General features: G+C 37.7%; 1 long non-coding RNA gene across 1 annotated transcript; it reads left to right on the top strand.

Moving 5' to 3' along the window:
* The first annotated feature begins 3,195 nt into the window (after positions 1-3,195).
* Positions 3,196-17,676, top strand: LOC149036364 (uncharacterized). Its single transcript, XR_016181486.1, has 3 exons — positions 3,196-4,343; positions 5,153-5,251; positions 16,127-17,676. It is a non-coding gene; the product is annotated as an uncharacterized LOC149036364 (long non-coding RNA).
* The last annotated feature ends 1,468 nt before the right edge of the window (positions 17,677-19,144 follow it).

Raw genomic sequence — 19,144 nt, 5'->3', positions numbered from 1 at the left:
ATGTCGTTATTTTTTTTTTTTTAGCTTAATAGCAGCTGTACCCTCTGCTACAGTCTTCGTCTAAATTTTGCAAGGTCCCTCCTTATCTTCTGCCTTGTTCGGTCAGTTTCGACTTCTGAAGCTAGATCATCGGCATCGGCCTCTTCGTCATCATTCATATTTACAGAGAGGGACCTCGTCAGTAAACCAATTTTTGTTACGGCAGATAACCGCCTGAAGTATCGAGCGATTTGCTGCTCTACACCCACGAATTTATAGGTATGAGCTGTTGCCGTCCCTGGCCAGCGCGAGAAAAATAACATTTGGTTCTACAGTTAGTTGCAAATGAGCAAGACAACTGCACCATCTTGACTCCATCAATTCGAGTGTTAGGTTAAATTGAGGGCTTTTTAGACACTTGATTTCTTACATGGCATCACTATGAAGACGTAATACAACTGATACACCTACATTACATAGGATTAACAATGTCTGTTGCGCTGTTGCGAGAAGGAGGAAAATATTACCGGAAGTGTAAACTCTTTAAGAGTTTCAGAGACGTTTCAGAGATGTCTATCTTCGGCTGTCACAAAAAATTGACCCCCACTTAAATTCACTGGGAAAAATTACAAACTCCTTGTTGAAAAAATTGGAATTCATTTGACCGATAAGCCGGCTGTTTCAATTTTGCTTTTTCCTCGCGCTGTTATAAAACAGTTCATAAATTGACCAATAAATAAAATATTTTGAACTACCGTTCGGAATTTGCCTTTTCTTTTCTGCGTGCAAATCAAGGGTAGCCAAAGTTTTTAAAAAATATGACAAGAATTCCATGGGGTTCACCTCGATAATTTTCGTCGGTCAGAGTCAAGACGCGCCAAGCTAAGCGACATCGCCCTCGAGTAAAATAATTTTCCAAAGAATAAATGTGGCGTGCGTGAGGAAACGCACATTTTTTTTCATTATTGTGATCAAAGCCCAATGATGTACCTAAATGGGTAGTTACGGTATCAAACCATTGATTATGACAGGGTAAGCTAAATTTTTCCGTCGAGGTCGACCTGACTTCACATTAAAAGCGTTTTCGACGGAACAAACAAGTGAGCATCACCGCACGAACTGAGAAAGTAAAAACTTGTATTTATCTCCCACACGTTTCGTCTGACAAGAGTAGACTTCATCAAGGATTTTTTTCAAGTAGGGCAAATAAGCTTGCTCATATACAAATAGTAAATAAGTTGTCTCTTTACTATTGAAGCCAGTGGATAGAATTCGCGAGCTGCGCCCACGGTGTGATATATGCGTGATATTTTCCAGACGTTACATGTACGAGTACGTGATCCGTTTGAGGGTCACAGATTTAGTGTAAATATTTGACCCCTCAACATCACGTAATGTCTCTACTTTACAGAGGTCTTAGAACGTTTCATTACATGGATTTGCCTTCTGCGGGTAGAAGGCTAAAAGCGAATTTCTCAGGCGTAATTGCCTTTGATTTCTCAATTGATGTTGTCGCAAACACAGTTTTTGGGAGTCACGAAACAAAAAAACTTATCAGGACCTAGTTTCATGTTCTAATGGAAATAGATAGCAAATAAAAACACATTCTCTTGAGAAATAAAGTTATAGATAACAGGGGTTCTCTGAAACAAATAGTGATAGAAAAGGGATTAAGTTCTGGTCAATATTGACTTTTCACAGCCTACTTCCAAATCTGAGGGAACGCGCTGAAGGAATAAAAAAACATAAATGTGTGATAATGCAAGGCAGAGAATAAAAATACAAATAAAGAAAAAGAAGCAAACATAGGAACCCGTGTTGCAGCGTGCAGATATCTTTTGAGCCAGACCTACACACCTAAGCCCGACACCACCCAAAGAAACTCGAAAGAGCGCTGTATATGAACTGGCACGCACGTGCACGCAGGAAAGGCCATGACAATCGGCGAAAATAATAGCACATGTAGATGATATTTGCAGTCAAAAAACAGGAAAATAAGATAACAGAAGGATTAAGAACTTTCTAGAAGTGTCTTCTTGAAAAAAAAAAGATCAACAATTTTTACTTCTCATGAAAGGTCACGCAGTCACGCAACAAATACTACTTCTACGTGGAATTTCTTGATGGTGGAAAGTGGAAAAACATTTTCCAGTCTTATTTTCTGGAAACATGACACAGTTACAATGAATTTTATGGGGCTATTGATATTTCCTATCAAATAAGGGGGGACAGAGTTTCCCGTCATCCGCGGTATGGAAAAGCCGAAGTTGTTACACACAGGAACTTGTAAGTCAACAAGCACGCGACATGACTTTAAAATCTCCTCTCCTGTTACAGTTTCCTTATTATTTGTGCGATGATGATAATAGACGATCAAATTATAGGCTAATGAATGTTTTGTTCTGTAACAAGAGCCCTATTTCCTGATTTTAGCAAATCTCCAAAGTAATAAACGACAAGAGAAAGAAACGCTACGATTTTCCCATCGATTTTTCGCCCACATGCATCTCTCTAAACATGAAACTTTCCATTCCTACAAAAAATTTCGAGAGTTTTTCACATTTTTCACCTTTCTTGATCAATCATCTTGTATAAAGAGCCAAAAAATGTAGGTTTATTTGGTCAAGCGACCGCCTAAAGCAAGAATTGCTTGACAGGTGTAGTTGAGAGAAACTTGTCACAGTCGCAGATTTTAAAAGGCATCCAAGACAAAAATACGGTAGCGCCCAAAGATTTTTTTGATGATTTTCAGAGATGAAATAATGGGTTATAAAGGGGAATCAAGATTAGTGTTGTAGCTTTCTGGCAAGGGGAGATATTTGACCTCAAAGTTGTCAAATATTTGGATGAATCGAAAAGTCTAAAAACACAGTCGTTTCTTTGCCTCTGTTGATTAACAAGCCGTCAATCAAATTGACTGATACTTGTGGCGAACATTAACTAAGGATGGAAAAATATGTGTGCAAACCCTCAGAGTAATTGGTTAAATACCATCGTAGTGAGAGCTTCATACATTTTACCTATTTTGAAGCGAAAATGGCAATTTTGCAAATCCTGAAAAGTTTCCCTCAAAAACTAACAGAACTCCTTATAAAGGTTTTTTGTAAGTAGATAGTGATTGAAATAAAATATTCTGATGGATGTGATCTTTTGGTTAGGTTGAGTGAGGAGTACTGTATGTGGCAGTGGAGGCAGATGGTGCGCCATTTGGCAAGGATGACACAGTCACTGCATACTTAGTTAGCTTTCTCAACCTGCCGAACAGAGTACAAAGTTGTGATGATAATAATTTACTCCTTGGTGCCAACTGTGAAGAAGATCATCCACTCATGAAATCTTACTCAAATCACCTGAGAGAAGAAATGGAACAGATTGAAAAGAAGACATTGACCATTGAGATAGTGGGTTTCTGTTCAAATTTGAACTGACACCATCTGACATGAAATAAATGTCATCCCACTTACGAACTATAGGATATAGGAACTTCTGAAGATCAACTCTCTTTCAAAGGGCTCAGTTGTGAAACTTCACATTGGCATTTGTTGTCGTCGAATTCAGAGACGCAGTTTCTATTTACTCAACAGTTGAGTTGCACATTGAGCAAGTGGAAAAGCTAAAGACCTCACGCCAACACTTTTTCAATGCCGACTGTTTGTTGCTTAATGGTGTCACTTCTACTGTGAGAACAGTTGGACACGAAGGGTAACATCTGGACAGGAAGTTTAACATCTGAGGCTTTGCTATGGATTAGGCCTCAATTCAAGGCAGGGTAGAGAGGCAAAGCATGTTAAGCTGGCTTAGTATGGGGAAAACAAATGCAATGCCAAAAATAGCTTACAGCGGTGGAGAGTGTTTAAACACAAATTTGTCCACAAGATGTGCCTGAGAGAAAGGGACCCCAACAGCATTGCTTATTACATCAAAAAGAGGAATATCAGCGATTCTTACATTCCTAGGAGAGTTTGAGATTGTGACCACAGATTTTGCCATTGTGGACTTTCAAAGTCAACTGTTGATAATGAAGGGTGAGATTTGCTCAAGTGATGTCATGAAGGCCAAAAAAAAAACATCTTGAACAATTTATCGGTCAAGTCAAGTTTGTCCACATATGATTAAAACCAATGGAACTAATTAAACATACACCTTTGCATCTGTTTGTTCAGTGCTGCAAGATACTGCTCACATTCCAGTATCCTTAAATGAAATTTAATGATGAGAACTTCACCACCTAACTGTGCGCCAACAGAGTAGGAAACTTCAGAGGATACCCTCCTTCACTGCAGTTAAAGTCGACCTTCAATAAGAATTTTGCCATACATATTGTGCCGCTTTTCTTTTTACCACAGGAATTAGATGGACCAAATGTAAGTAGGGCAGGGGAAAAACTTACCTTAGATCCAGTTAAATAAAAAAAATCGAACCGATTATATTCAAATTCTTCCATTGATGTTGACACAACAGGAATTGCTGTGGATTGCTGTAAAGCTATTGACAGTTATCTCTGTAACAGAAGGATGGCTGAACAGGCATTCACTAATAGTATCTAATAAAACTCTGTTTGTTTTGTTTCAAAACTTTTATTTTTTCTTAGTGACTTTGATTTTCTATTGTAGAATAAACAATGTTATAATGTGAATAAAATATTTGGGTTGTTGCTAGACTTGAAATTTGTGAGTGTCTTTTGAAAGACCTTCAAATTATTGACAGATGTTTCCATAACATGGTAATGAACCATAGCTGGTTAAGCATTTTCGGTTTTTAGATGAATTTTCATCTTTGTCATGTTTAATTCCTATAACTTGACATGCTCTGCATACAATCAAATCATCATGAGTGATTTGAAATGAAACTGTTTGCATTCCGATACATACACACTGATCAGAGCACTGGATCAGAGGTTAACTTGAGTGTTTCCTACTTTAAAAAGCTGAAACCGCTTGAAATTGGTAACCTCAATTCTCCAGCCTTTTTTTTAAATACTCTTGTAATGTAGTAGTTACTTATAAATTTTTCTTTAATTCTTATTCTTACTTTATTATATCTTTAGAATAACTTTTTCCCTAACTGATTTATTTTTTAACAGAATCTAAAATGATCTGATGATCGATAAAGAATATCCTTTTGATCAAACGCAACCCTATTTCACTTTTGTAATTAACTTTTGTTTTGTCAGTGCTACACAACAAGTATAACAAGTGCTGCACAACAAGTATAGAGTCCACAGATCTCCTCAGGTGAAACACTTGTGCAAACTGAATAAGCAAAAGCAAAGGTAAAACTTTTAAGTTTCTCACTATGTTAATGAACTTTGGGGAAAGCAGAAAATGTTTTTCCATGCACTCGCAGACACTTGAGAAATTGCTTGTTGGTTATTGTGCAAATATCATAGTATCGTAACAACAGTCTGATCACACAAGCATTGTGATGCCCTGTATATCTTATTACTTTAATCAAGATTCTCCTACCAATTACAAAGCCCAGAGCAAACTTAAGTAAAGTCCAATTTTGGAAACCAGTCAGAACAAACTGTCCACAGTCGAACAAAAACTGGATAGTGGCATAGAACAAAAGTACATTATTCTATGATGATGTACTACTGCACATTTCAAATAACCCCTTATAGTTTAAAATACTTCGCTTGATTGGCAAGCATTCCATCAGCTTTGAATAGTGATGAGGATCTTCAAAATTTTATGAGGGTGATTCTATTAAAATACTAATACAATCGTGCATAGTCACGGTCTCCATACATCAAAAAATGGGCAAGGGAGAGATATCTTCAAAATCACAATGTAGGGAAAATTTAACAAAAGAATTGTCATCCAGTGTTATGGTCCAAACTTAGAGAAGATTAATGAATGAACAAAGGCATTTTTATCATCGTTTTTACATTTATAACTGTTTATAAAACACTGGACTCTAACTTGAAAGCATTTTGTGCGAGCAATGTGTACTTCTTTGACAGCTCCTATCGGAAAAACTTCAAACTTCAATTATGGTTTTTGGTCTAAAATTCAATAAATCTACATGTGCCAAAGGATGCCTCTTAGGCACTGAATATACCCCTCATGGGAGGTGGCAATTTTTCCAGCAGTTAGGCAGTCGTGATGCATAGAAACATAGCTTCAATGAGCTCAAATCATCTGTAGTCAAATTTTCCAAGCTTCTTTTAGGGGAAATTTTATTGAAGGTTCATAAGAATGCTACTGATGTAAACCAATGTGGTAAATCACGGATTCAGCTTCCTCACAAATTCAGTCAACCCAGCCTAAAGACCACATCTATCAGAATATTTTATTTCAATTACTATTCACTTATAAAAGACCTATATAAGGAGTTCTGTTAGTTTTTGAGAGAAACCTTTCAGGATTTGCAAATTTCCTTTTTTCCTTTCAATACTGTCTTCCCACTTAATATAATCCTTTATCAACTCAGCTACTCTCCAGGTAATTAGTGGTTCACAATACAACAAAAGAAAGATGGTATTTTACATGACTTGTTCAGACGCTGGAGATGCAAGAGTTGTGCCAACTCACTTACCACTTCCCTCAGGGTAATAGTTGTGATTAATCATGGAATACTCTGTCAATCTCAATCCCAAGTGACAGCCACACTACCAACTAAACACTGGTTTACAAAGAAGAGCCAGAAGATGCATTTTACATGTGCATCTTCTTGGCAATTATTGATCGATCACACTGTTATTGGTACATTACATAAACAAACAGATAGCACCCTCCATCTGCTCAACATTCTAGATATTCTAACAGTAAATAATTTGTATCAACACAGTGCTTTAAAGTTTTTGCATCTATGGCAGAAAGGCCTGCTTAAGTGGATCTACTCCAAAATCATTATCAATATGCAAGCAGTATTCATGGATACAACACCAGATATGCTCCCAAAAAATTTATGTAAACCTTGAGTGTGCAATAACTCTGGAGAACAAGCATTTGCAAGGAAAATAAAAACTGACCTTGACAAAACAATAGAGAATCTCGATAAGGGAACATCAAAGTCATCACTGAAAGTCCCACTCTGAAACCAGAAGTGCCAGCGCCCACCCAAGCAGAAGTGGAAAAGTTTTAATCAAAAACAAAGCCTGCTTTTCTGAGCATTTTACCCCGTATGCTGACCAAGACATATTGCCCAATCACAAAATCCCAATCCAAACGTAGCGGCTATTTAGCCTCCTGGCTCTTCATTTGAACTATTCCTCAGTGTTCTAAGTATTTTGTATTTTAAATTTGTAATGTACAACAGTGTATAAAGTATTACATTTTATGCGTAAAAAATGGTCACTGAGTCACCAGGAACTGAGACCAATAATTTCAGACCTTTAATACAACTACCAGCCAGAAAAAGGAAACAAAAATTTGCTTCATATGCCATTCAGACAGCAATCTATGAAGGTCAGTAAATCAAAGTAAGCAAGTGAAAAAAACTTTGTAAAAGTGAGCCAAGAGAAGTAGATGCTGTGCACCATGCATTGTCAGTAATACATATGCCCCTTGGAGATTTAACAGAATGATACAGTTGTAGTAATGATAAACAAATTTAATGAAAATTAGACACCTATGCCTAGAGAAAAACACTGTCAGGGCTATGTAAATAGATTTTAAATCGATACTTTGAACTATTTTTATTCGACCAAAGACTTCTTTTTATCGGTCTTGACATCTTGATATTTACATGTTTGCAATGAAGATAAAGTCATACCAAGGGGTTAGACTTGTCTTTGTATAGATATTCCAGACTGTATTTTGATTTTTTCTACCGTAATTTTAGTTTTTATCAATTTTTTACTCTCTTATTTGTAATGGGTAATGATATAATTGTACATGGATCACATACATGAGTAGCACCATGCACAAAAGTTTGCCACTCTCATGCTGACAAACACTAAGAAGTTCAACACATCTCCCCAGCCCAGCAGGGACAAGGTTTCTCCTATTTTAAGAAACAGCTGCTAGTATGCAATGTCACACAGTTGCATAATGCTATGAACAGCCTTGAGCCCTCATATAATAAACATAAACAAATTCAAACATTTTCTTTAAGGAGGCATACTTTGCCTTAACTATTTAGGTCACCTCTAAAATGTGTTATGAGGCCCAGATGTTAGTGTATAATCTCCTTTTTTGCCATCTTTTCATCTCCTGAATTTCTGTCATTCCCATAAATGCCAAAGTAAATTTAAACCACAAGGAATATATATATATATATATATAATATGCATATCCACGCCTATTATTCAAATCTGCAAATAGGCGTCATGGTAAATTTTAATTCTCTGTTCCATTGTTACACAGTAGACAACTTCATTACGTTTCTTGAGTGATGATAATTCAGGTTAGTGGAAGATAAGTAATATTTCTTTGAAGCAGAGGTTGCATCTTTTGCTTGCGCTGTTGTAGGGTGATCTTCATGAAAGGATGCGCCATGAAATAAAGTGGTCAATGTTATTTTCTTGAAGGGTCCAGATGTGTTTGCTGAGTTCGGTAGAGTTTCTGTGTTTTGTGTGTTAGAACGATGCGGTGTGGTTTCTGTATCTAGTCTTGAAGTCGTTTTCTGTAAGTCTGATGTATGTCTCAGCGGTGGTGTTGTCCTCACGTGCGACAGTGGCTTGGTAGATTGGTGATGACTGGAAGCAGTTTCCGTTAAGTGGACATGTGATCTTCTGTCGGCAGCTGCAAGTTTTGCCGTCTTTTGTGTTGGTGTTATCTATGGTGTCATTGATGTGTTTGGATGAATTTACAACGCATTTGTTGTGGTTGTCCATGATCTGTTAAGTGTTATTCATGCAGCTGTAACTAATTTTGATTGTGTTACGATTAAAGATTCTTCTGAGTTTGTGGTCTTTCGAGAAATGCTTGTCTACTAGGGCAGAGAATTGGTGTCCAATATTGGTGCTGACAATTTTGCTGAATGGGGGGTTGTACCAGAGTATGTTGTTCCGTTATCTGCTTTTTGGTTGTTAGTTGTGGGTGGTTCGTAGTGTAGAGTGTACCAGTATCTGCATTCTTCGAGTGCTTATTGATATGGAGCCGCCCCTCCATATCAAAAAGCATTCATCAAGTGCTTTTGATATGGAGGAGCGGCTCCATATCAAAAAGCACTCGACAAATGCGGATACCAGTCCACTCTACATTATGAACCACCCATAACTAACAAACGAAAAGACAGCCAACGGAACAACATACTCTGGTGCAACCCCCAATTCAGCAAAAATGTCAGCACCAATATCAGACACAGATTCCTTGCCATAGAAGACAAGCACTTCCCGAAAGACCACAAACTTAAAAGAATCTTTAATCGTAACACAATCAAAACCTGCTACAGCTGCATGAATAACACTAAGCAGACCATCGACAACAACAACAAATGCATTTTAAATTCATCCAAACCCTTCAATGACACCGCAAATAACACCAACACAAAAGACGCCAAAACTTGGAGCTGCCAACAGAAGAACACATGCCCTCTTAACTGAAACTGCCTCCAGTTATCACTAATCTACCGAGCCACCGTCACACGTAAGGACAACAGCACCACTGAAACGTAAATCAGACTTACAGAAAATGACTTGAAGACTAGATACAGAAACCACACCACATCATTCCAACACACAAAACACAGAAACTCTACCGAACTCAGCAAACATACCTGGACCCTTAAAGAAAATAACATTGACCACTTTATTTTATGGCACATCCTTTCATCAAGATCACCCTACGACAACGCAAGCAAAAGATGCAACCTCTGCCTCAAAGAAAAATTACTTATCATCCACCAACCTGAATTATCATCACTCAATAAACGTAATGAACACGTGTCTTCATGCCACCACAGAAACAAACAATTACTGTGTATATTAACAATTGAACAAAGCATTGAAATTTCCCGCCATGCCTTTATGCAAATTTGTAAATTATATAAATGATGGTTATGAATATTCTTCACAATAAAATCCCCTGATGAGTGAGTAATCACGAAACGGGCTTGTAGGGATGAAAGTATAGTCTCTGTTTTTTTCCCCTATCTCATAAATATTGCGCTCTGCTTCTACGTATCAAGCACTGTACAACAGAAAAATCAGATCACAGACTTCCTATATTTATATCTATGTATAGTTTTACGTGAGGCACATGTCTTGAAGGGGAGCTCATGACATAGATCTCTAGCAAGCTACAATCAACATGACAACTAACTTGCCGAGACTTTTCTCTTGAGGTAGTGATTGTCCTCTGAGATGACCAGTAAAAAGTCCTAAATCATTATAGAAAGAAAAGAAAGGCAAACTGAAGAAACACCCCCTGTGAATAAAGTTGTTGATGCAGACTCCTTAATTAATAACATGCCTTGGACACTCCACTCCACCCCACCAACAAGGAATTGTTAGGTCTCTGAGGATAATCTTGACTCCTGTGAAAATTGCACTTTTTCAGTCATTGCTCCCTCACTCTGGCCAAACAAATAGACAAAATAAGAACTGTAGCATGCTTAAGTTTCCTTAAGAGTAAAGTATAGACATTTTCAATGAGTTATTCCTTTTAGCTTTCAAACACCACAGATTTGTTCCTGAATTAACAAATATTAAACTTATAATTTAATTTACATATGCACTAGCAACTTTGATAGGTGCTTTTGGTCAATTAGTACAAATAACAATTATCATTACTATTGATACGAATTAGCAGCTATCTATGACACAATTCTAACCCCCAAGAGGCGTTAAAAAAAACCTTTTTAAAATTCATCTTTTTAACATTCATACCATTGACTGATAAAGTCCGGTCGAAATGCGGACGAAATATTTCATAAGTTTTAACTTTTAGCTCCGAGTTTGGAAAAAATGTTTAACTTTTATTATGCTTCCGGAGCAGGAAATTAACGTTTTTGATTGTATCTTACGACAACATGGACGCGAATTCCTAAAGATGGTTAGGAAAGGAGAGAAAACGCTTGGAAAACTCGCCCGGTGGCAGAATCACAAGCACTTTAACATCCGATGCAGATATAACAACATTACTCCAAACAGCCTGAAACTACGAACCTGTATGAAAGGTGTTAAGACCATGAAGATTATTCATAATGCCGAGAAGAAACTTCTTCAGGAACGAATAAGACAATGCAACTTTACGATCAGAAAGTACGAGGAGAGCGTAAAAGAACTGAAATCAAGTTTACAATCCAAGGTGTCAACAAAGATAAACAATCAAATCTTAATTCTCTTCGAGAAAACACATTCGCCGCACTTTGAGATGGCAAAGAGCCGCCAGAGGCAAAAGTTTGACCGCCCACTGATCAGTAAAGAAGAAATTCAGTCACCGACGACAAACATTGGAGATACCAACATTGATCGGACAAAGTGGGTTATGAATCTCTCTGACCGCCCTCTTTCCGACAGTGAACGCTCGGTTCTCATGAAAGGTCTGAATTTTAGCGTAACTCCATCAAAGATTCCAGTTGATGAGATCGTGGCAGCCACTGAACTGGCCTGTAATCAACTAAAAGAGAAAAGCCAAGCCGAGAGCCTGAGAAATGAAGTAGTTAAAATCGTAAGCAAGAGCAAACCCCCAAGACCAAACATCAGCAGAGCTGAAAGGGAAGCCATTAAGGCTCTGGCGAAAGACGATTCAATTGTAATCTTACTAGCGGACAAAGGGTGCACTACGGTAATCCTAAACAAACAAGATTATCACAACAAGGTGAAGGCTCTCCTAGACGATACCAATACGTATGAAAAATTAACATCTGACCCAACTAGAGCCATCAAAAACAAACTCATTCAAACCTTGAAGGAGTGGCACAAAGAAGAGAGAATCCCTAATTATCTTTACAATCAACTGTACCCCACAGCAGAGAATGTCCCAAAGTTCTACGGGCTACCCAAGATTCACAAGAAAGACGTACCGCTACGGCCAATAGTTTCGAGCATTGGTAGCGTGATGTACGACACTGCCAAGTTCCTTGCTAAGATTATGAAACCTCTTGTTGGCCTCAACAGTCATCACATCGTTAACAGTGAAGACTTTGTCAACAAGATTGCAGAACTTGAAGTACCCCCTGGACAGAAACTCGTTTCATACGATGTTTCCTCACTGTTTACCAGCATTCCGATCAATGAAGCCATTCCAGTTGTCAGAGCCAAACTGGGAAGTGACCAGAGCTTACCGGACAGATGCCCGTTAGATATCGCCCAATTATCTGTTCTACTAGAGATGTGCCTCTCGAGCACATACTTCACATTCCAGGGTGAATTCTATAAACAAAAGAAAGGAGCCGCAATGGGGTCTCCAATTTCCCCTGTAGTGGCCAATCTCTACATGGAACAGTTCGAGAGCAGAGCTCTGGACACCGCCCCCACCCTTCCAACTATGTGGTATCGATATGTTGATGACACGATGGCCAAGATTCACGAAAACGCCGTCGATTCCTTCTCAGAACATCTAAACTCCATTGACCAACACATCCAGTTCACTTCGGAACAAGAAAAGGATGGCAGGATTCCTTTCCTTGATACCTGTGTGAGTATTAACCAAGATGGTTCTACCAAGATCTCCGTGTACCGCAAACCTACGCACACGGACCAGTACCTAAACTTCCAGTCAAACCATCATCTACAACACAAAAGAGCTGTGGTTAACACCCTTATGTTGAGAGCTCAGACCTTGGTTACGGAAAACGAGGACAGAACTAGAGAAACACAGCATGTCAAGCAAGCTCTAAAAATGAATAACTATCCAGAATGGATGCTAACAATACCACATCCAAAATCTACAACAGAAGATACCGAAGAGCCTCAAAACGAGATCAAAGGTATCTCGGAACGCCTGCAAAGAGCGTTCAAGTCACACGATGTTACACTTATTCATAAACCCGTCAATTCTTTAAGATCACAATTGGTACGTGTCAAGGACACAACTGTCAATCTCAAGAAATGCGGTACTGTGTACCAGATCCATTGTGAGAAGTGTAACAAGGAGTACGTTGGCGAAACGGCCCGCGCTCTGGAAATCAGAGTGAAAGAACACCAATCAAGAAGTTCATCAGCTGTTCACGAGCATTGTCGCCCAGAGGGCCACTCGGTGGACCCAAATAAGACAAAAGTACTATCAACCGAAGTTAACACCTTCAAACGCAGGATAAAAGAAGCTATTCAAATTAAACTTACGAAACCGGCGTTAAACAGAGACAATGGTTACGAATTAGCAGCTATCTATGACACAATTCTAACCCCCAAGAGGCGTTAAAAAAAACCTTTTTAAAATTCATCTTTTTAACATTCATACCATTGACTGATGAAGTCCGGTCGAAATACGGACGAAATATTTCATAAGTTTTAACTTTTAGCTCCGAGTTTGGAAAAAATTTTTAACTTTTATTATGCTTCCGGAGCAGGAAATTAACGTTTTTGATTGTATCATTACTATTATTATCATTATTACTATGATTATACAACACCCGATATATTAATAAGGTCATCTTTCTTTGAATCTGACATTGATCGACCAATCGGTGAGTCTAGATTCAACCTGGCTTTATCAGACTATTGATCATAAAGCTCAGATGAAGAAAGGGATTTTAAAAGAAAAGGATATAAGCTAGTATATCTAAGCCCGTTTTCCTCAACTATCTCTATTATTTAACATGTGGTCAACTTCAACTGTTCTGAACAGTTCTCTGAAAAATGTTTCAATTTTATTGTACAGTTTCTGTTTGACTATGTGCACAAGACAGTAGGTACATAGTTGTTAATTTATTGTTTGGCAATGTTTGCTCTACTATAAATTACTTCAGTGATTCAATCAATAATTTTTTGCTTTCTGCTTGTCCTGTATATCTAATGCCCTACAATTTCCTTGAGGCAAGTGTTTTTCACATGAAAAAGCCAGTTGGAGGGCGTGGCCACCTCAGACAAACAAGTAAAGACGATTCAGAGATATCATGGTCTAACCATTACACATAACGTTCTGTCAACCTCAAATCCATCCGATAGTGAAATAAATGTAGCTGTTTACACCATAAAAAAGAACTTGATAGCCATCTTACACCACTTTATCCAAGCTGGAGATTCAGCAAAGAAACTCAGATTTTGTCCCCTTGACGAGAACTCCTGGTTTGACTGGCAACAAGAACGTTGACCGATAAAGGGATAACTGCTTTCCCCAGGTTTTTGTGGAATTGTTGCACCCCACCCTCGTAATGTCAAGTTACACAGAACTGAAATGAATGCATCAATTATCTGGTTTGGGTTCAGTGCCCAAAGCATAAATGTCCTGATGTGAAAGTGATTCCCTGTGCTGTGGTTTCTACAGTGTTACATTTTTATCATGGAACTGTTAGCTGCCAAAGATATCATCAAAGACCACCATATTTTCACTCACACATTTCAATTTCCACTAGTTTGTACACTTGTAGATTTTAAAGCATGTTGTAATTCTAAATAATTTTATTCGTAATTTAGTCTGTACTTTCCTAAAAACCATTATAAATAGCTTTTATAATCATTAATTGCAATTTTACTCAGAATAGACTTCTAGGAGAGTAAATAAACTACTGCATGGTTACTCTGGGAGACTAGAAAGACACAAAGGCAAAGAAGGTTCAAGTTAACCAACAAGCAAAGCAATTCTAATTCAGGCCAAATATGCAGATGAGAAATAAATGCACCCACCCAATCTCCCTACTTGGAGACTTGAGGTTATTAAGGAGCAAATGGTAGATCATGAAGACATTTAGTTAATACCATAAACTCATCTGAAAGAGGCAATCCCTTCTTCCACAGTTACAAGCTCATACATATCTTTGCCTAGTGATCCTTTTTATTCTTTATATTCCCCTTTGGGAGAGCCTTCATGTGTCTGCTTTAAATGCCAAGGTTAAAGCTACCACTCAAGCCCCAACCAAAGTACAGAACATGGAAAACTCAAACCTTCCAAAGACTGTTCACAAGAATTGACAGATACAAAATTAATGTTCTTTAATACCATCTGTGTATGAAAAAGACAATTCCTAGTTTTAACTAGTCATAAAATATTTTCAATGAGTAAATATCAGTTTTACATAAACTAAGTCTTAATTAGTAAATTTGATACTAATAAACATAGATTTTGTAATGCAAATTTTACCATGTATAATAGTTTTTAAGGACCATGCATAATGTTAAATTTTTTCCAAAATTACTTTAAATTTTCTGCAATTCAGCTTACTAGCTGCAATGTGATATTGTGTGCATATTTTGTGCCTGATAAACCCACTAAATTTATCAAATATTTATCCAGCTAAGAGTTCTGCCAAAGTTAATCCAACAACAAAGATAAGTCCACACTGTTGACCCCCTCAGACCGGAAGTAGCTTTCATATTTTTCATATTTTATCGTTTAATTCTTTTAATATTTTATAGAATATTTTGTAATGTGCTTTAGAATAGTTTTATAATTTTGGTGCTCTAGAAATGTTAATTATCATTATTATTGTTGTTGTTGTCCAAGACACACGAAAGTAGTGTGGACCTATTTGTTTTGTAGAAGGTAAGATCAGGGAACATGACGTTTTACTCATTAAGAAGCAATTGATTTGACTATTTTAAAAAACTTTATAACTTGTTTAATTGGTGACGAAAAAAGAGGGTAAAGTGTATGGCCTTACACCAAAATGGTCACCTTTCATCGCAATGCAGATGACTCTCATACAGAGTGCATCACTTCAGTGTGAGAGCAAATCTACTTGTATCACCGCTATTAAATGTCGTCTTTAAACTTCTGTAAAGCCAGTGATAACTATTAAGATCATGGCAACATGTTCCTTGCCCATCTTTAAGAATGTTTTATTCTTTCACAAGAGCGGACTCAATACCTTTCAACTCCTTGACCTTAAAAATAAGACACTTGTATTCCCTATAGAAACACTTGACACCTCCGCTTTAAATTAACCACCCTGGAAGGGTAAGGTTTTTTAATTCCTTACTCCCTTGACACGGACGACAGTCAAATGCACCTGAGTCGTACCAGGTAGGAGGGGGGCAGGTTGAAACAACACATAAGCTCCTGTGTTCAAGTGTCCGTATGTTCCCCAGACTTCGCCTTCGGCCAGAAACACTGTAAACTGGAGGGATCTCACTCGATATTCTTTTTTCTTCGAGGTCTTCATCCTCGTGAGGCCGTTCCCGCTTCATTACGACCCTTCCCATCACCAGCTAAAACCCTAATGGCATGAAATCTTTACTTGAAAATGCTTCCCAAGTCAAGAGTAAACCAGCGCAGTACAAGATTTCTAAGATCAGAGACGTGAACAAGCCTCCGGCACTTTGGAAAGATGCTGATTTTTCCACCAAAAATAGCCCATTCTCCGAATTAAGAGCTTCAACTTTTCTTTTGTAAAAAAACCAAGAGACTTAACAAAAAGATTCTGCCTACATTACGATTGCTACGATGCTAACCTCATTACCACAAAACAGCGGTTCAACCCGACATCTTAATGCAAATTTTGATCAAGAGGCCAAGCCAGTATGTAAAATTAGTTCTCAGACCTCTCGTATCATTGAAACCTTGAAATTTCAAGGATTTTGGGTTTCATTGGGACTCGAAAGACTAAGTGTAACTCTGTTTCGTTGGAGATTTATATGCCCCCACTTTTAACGTGCTAAAAGGTATAGATAGTAGCTGTATTTAAAATTAGAAATTATCCACCTCAGTGCTCAGCGAGTTTTGCTGAATAGATCATTTTTTTTGCATTATTTTAGGTTATTTTATTTTTCTGAGCAATAGATATGGCCCTCGCAAGAGGTTCATATGATTTTAATAGTGCTTCACGAGATATTCTTAAATCATGTATTCACATATTTGTTCATCATAAGCAGGTTAGATTTAGTTTTCTATTTCTTTACTTATTGTAAAGCGCCATTGGGCTAGATGGAAATGGCGCTACATAAACTTTGTAATTATTATTATTGTCATTATTATTATTATTATTATTATTATTATTTCACTTATAAATAATGCTAATTAGAGGGCCTGTTCTACTTCCTATGTAGAATAAGTACGTTTAGTCGTAGGCGCTGCGTGGTAGTAGGCAATATATAAGGATGGGTGAACTAGTTCACGATTTTTCAAGAGTATTAACTAAAAGATAGCTTTTCAATGTTTTTGTGTTTAGAAATTAGCTTTTTAACGATTACTAGGATAAATGAAATAAATTTCTATGTTTGTTTTAAACATTTTGTGTCATAATTTGTTGGGTACGAATCGACCAGAGAGTTGGGCACGAACTAATCGAAAGTACGTACGAAACATCTAAGTCTGCGTACGAATCGTCTGGGTACGAAAGATCCATGGGTACGAAAGATCCATGAGTACGAAACGACTGGATTCCATGTATTTACATATTTGTTCATCATAAGCAGGTTAGATTTACTTTTCTATTTCTTTTTTGATTGTAAAGCGCCATTGGGCTACATGGAAATGGCGCTAAATAAATTTTGTTGTGGCTATTAATATTATTATTAGTATTATTTTTATAATGAATTCATTTATAAATAATGCTGATTAGAGGGCCTGTTCCCATACCGTACACGATTTTTCAACATTCCTTTCAGCTGACATTTCGTAAGCGATGAATGGTGAGCTCCTTATTGTTGCTATTTCACGCGCTTGAGATGTACTCATACTCCTTGTCTTTCCACATGACTACATTGCGCTTTTCTTATCGTAGGAAAATCCTATCAGTTGTAGTTCCATCGTATTTTGATAATAGAAATATATCATTTGTAATAAAGTTCAAGCCCTTTCCTGCGCTGACCGACAATACTATCCAACAGTTTCAAATCTCCAAACCTTACAAAAACTCCCTATGAGCAAGTGGCATTTAGTACAGCAACAACAATTGCTGAGAGAAATCCTCAAAAAACCGATAATATCGTACAGAAACAAATGATCACTCAGACATACTCGCGAGAGAAAATTGCGAGGGCGAGAAAACTGAATATACCATGGTGTTTCGTGTAAACATTTGTAGCTAATACAGAGAAAACTGGACGTACTACTGAATCATCTAGGCATGTCAACCTCAATTTACACGGGAGCATTAATTAAGCCCGTTTCTAAAGCAAAGAAATACTTTTTATGAGCTCGCCTATACCTGTCCCAACCCCTATCCCGCATTCGAATCGGAGTATATCCCGGTCTCGCCTTCCTATCTTTATCCCGCATCTCACCTTTAACCTATCTCGTATTCCTAAGCCTCATCCTGCATCCTGCCAAACCTATGTTGGACCCTCTCTACCACTTTCATTCAGTATACGGGATTCACTGTTGGATTTAATACACTGAGCACGCAGGAAATCTGCGGAGAGCGCATTAAAGTTGTTGAAAATGTTTTGATTACCTTTATAACTAAGATGCAGTCCTCCCTTGATTAGGCCATTCTCTATTATCTTTAGATGCTGGATAAGTTTCCATCCATTCTGACGGCAATAGCTCTTTAGATGTTTATTCGCATCTTTCACGGCTCTAGTGAATTCATCCCATGTGGAAGTACTCGATATAGCGGAGGTGGCGTCGGATGAATTTTCGATTTGTCTATGATTGATTCAGCATCTTGCAACACTTTTTGTATTTAAGGTTATTGGAGCCGACATAGAGAACGACTTGGTCTGGCGAATGCTTCAGGCTAACTTTGAGGTTGGCCTTCATAGCTTTTGAGGTGGCCCTACAGAATAACTTGACCTCTGCTGGATGGCCAACGGCTTTTTCTAGCTTTTTACAACATATATTTGTCTTTGTTAAGGAAGCTCCAATTGATAGGGTTGTACATCAGTGTTGTAGCCACAAATGCTCGTAACATGTCCAACTTCACTTCCAAAATGGCTAAACGAAACGAAGTTCAGTAATAAATACGTAACCGGTTGCAAGAAATGGATTACAAGTTATAGTTGTCACAATTCAAGGTAAAGAAATTAACAAACGAGAAAACAAAAATAAAGGTAAACAAAAGACACTTACAAACGTCGCACGAGATGTGGGTCAACTGCCAAATTGAAGACGATGTAAAGCGACGTAAAGCAACGTAAAGCGGCATAAAGCGATCGACAGAGAAGGTATAAACAGTTAGACGGTTCGAATAGTTAAACGGTTGATCCGAATGAATAAAATCCGCGGTAAAG

The sequence above is a fragment of the Pocillopora damicornis genome, chromosome 12 (genome assembly GCF_964200805.1).
Source record: "Pocillopora damicornis chromosome 12, jaPocDami1.2, whole genome shotgun sequence".
NCBI lineage: Eukaryota > Metazoa > Cnidaria > Anthozoa > Scleractinia > Pocilloporidae > Pocillopora > Pocillopora damicornis.
Note: the sequence above shows the minus strand (reverse complement) of the source record. Positions and strands in the feature narration are given on the sequence as shown.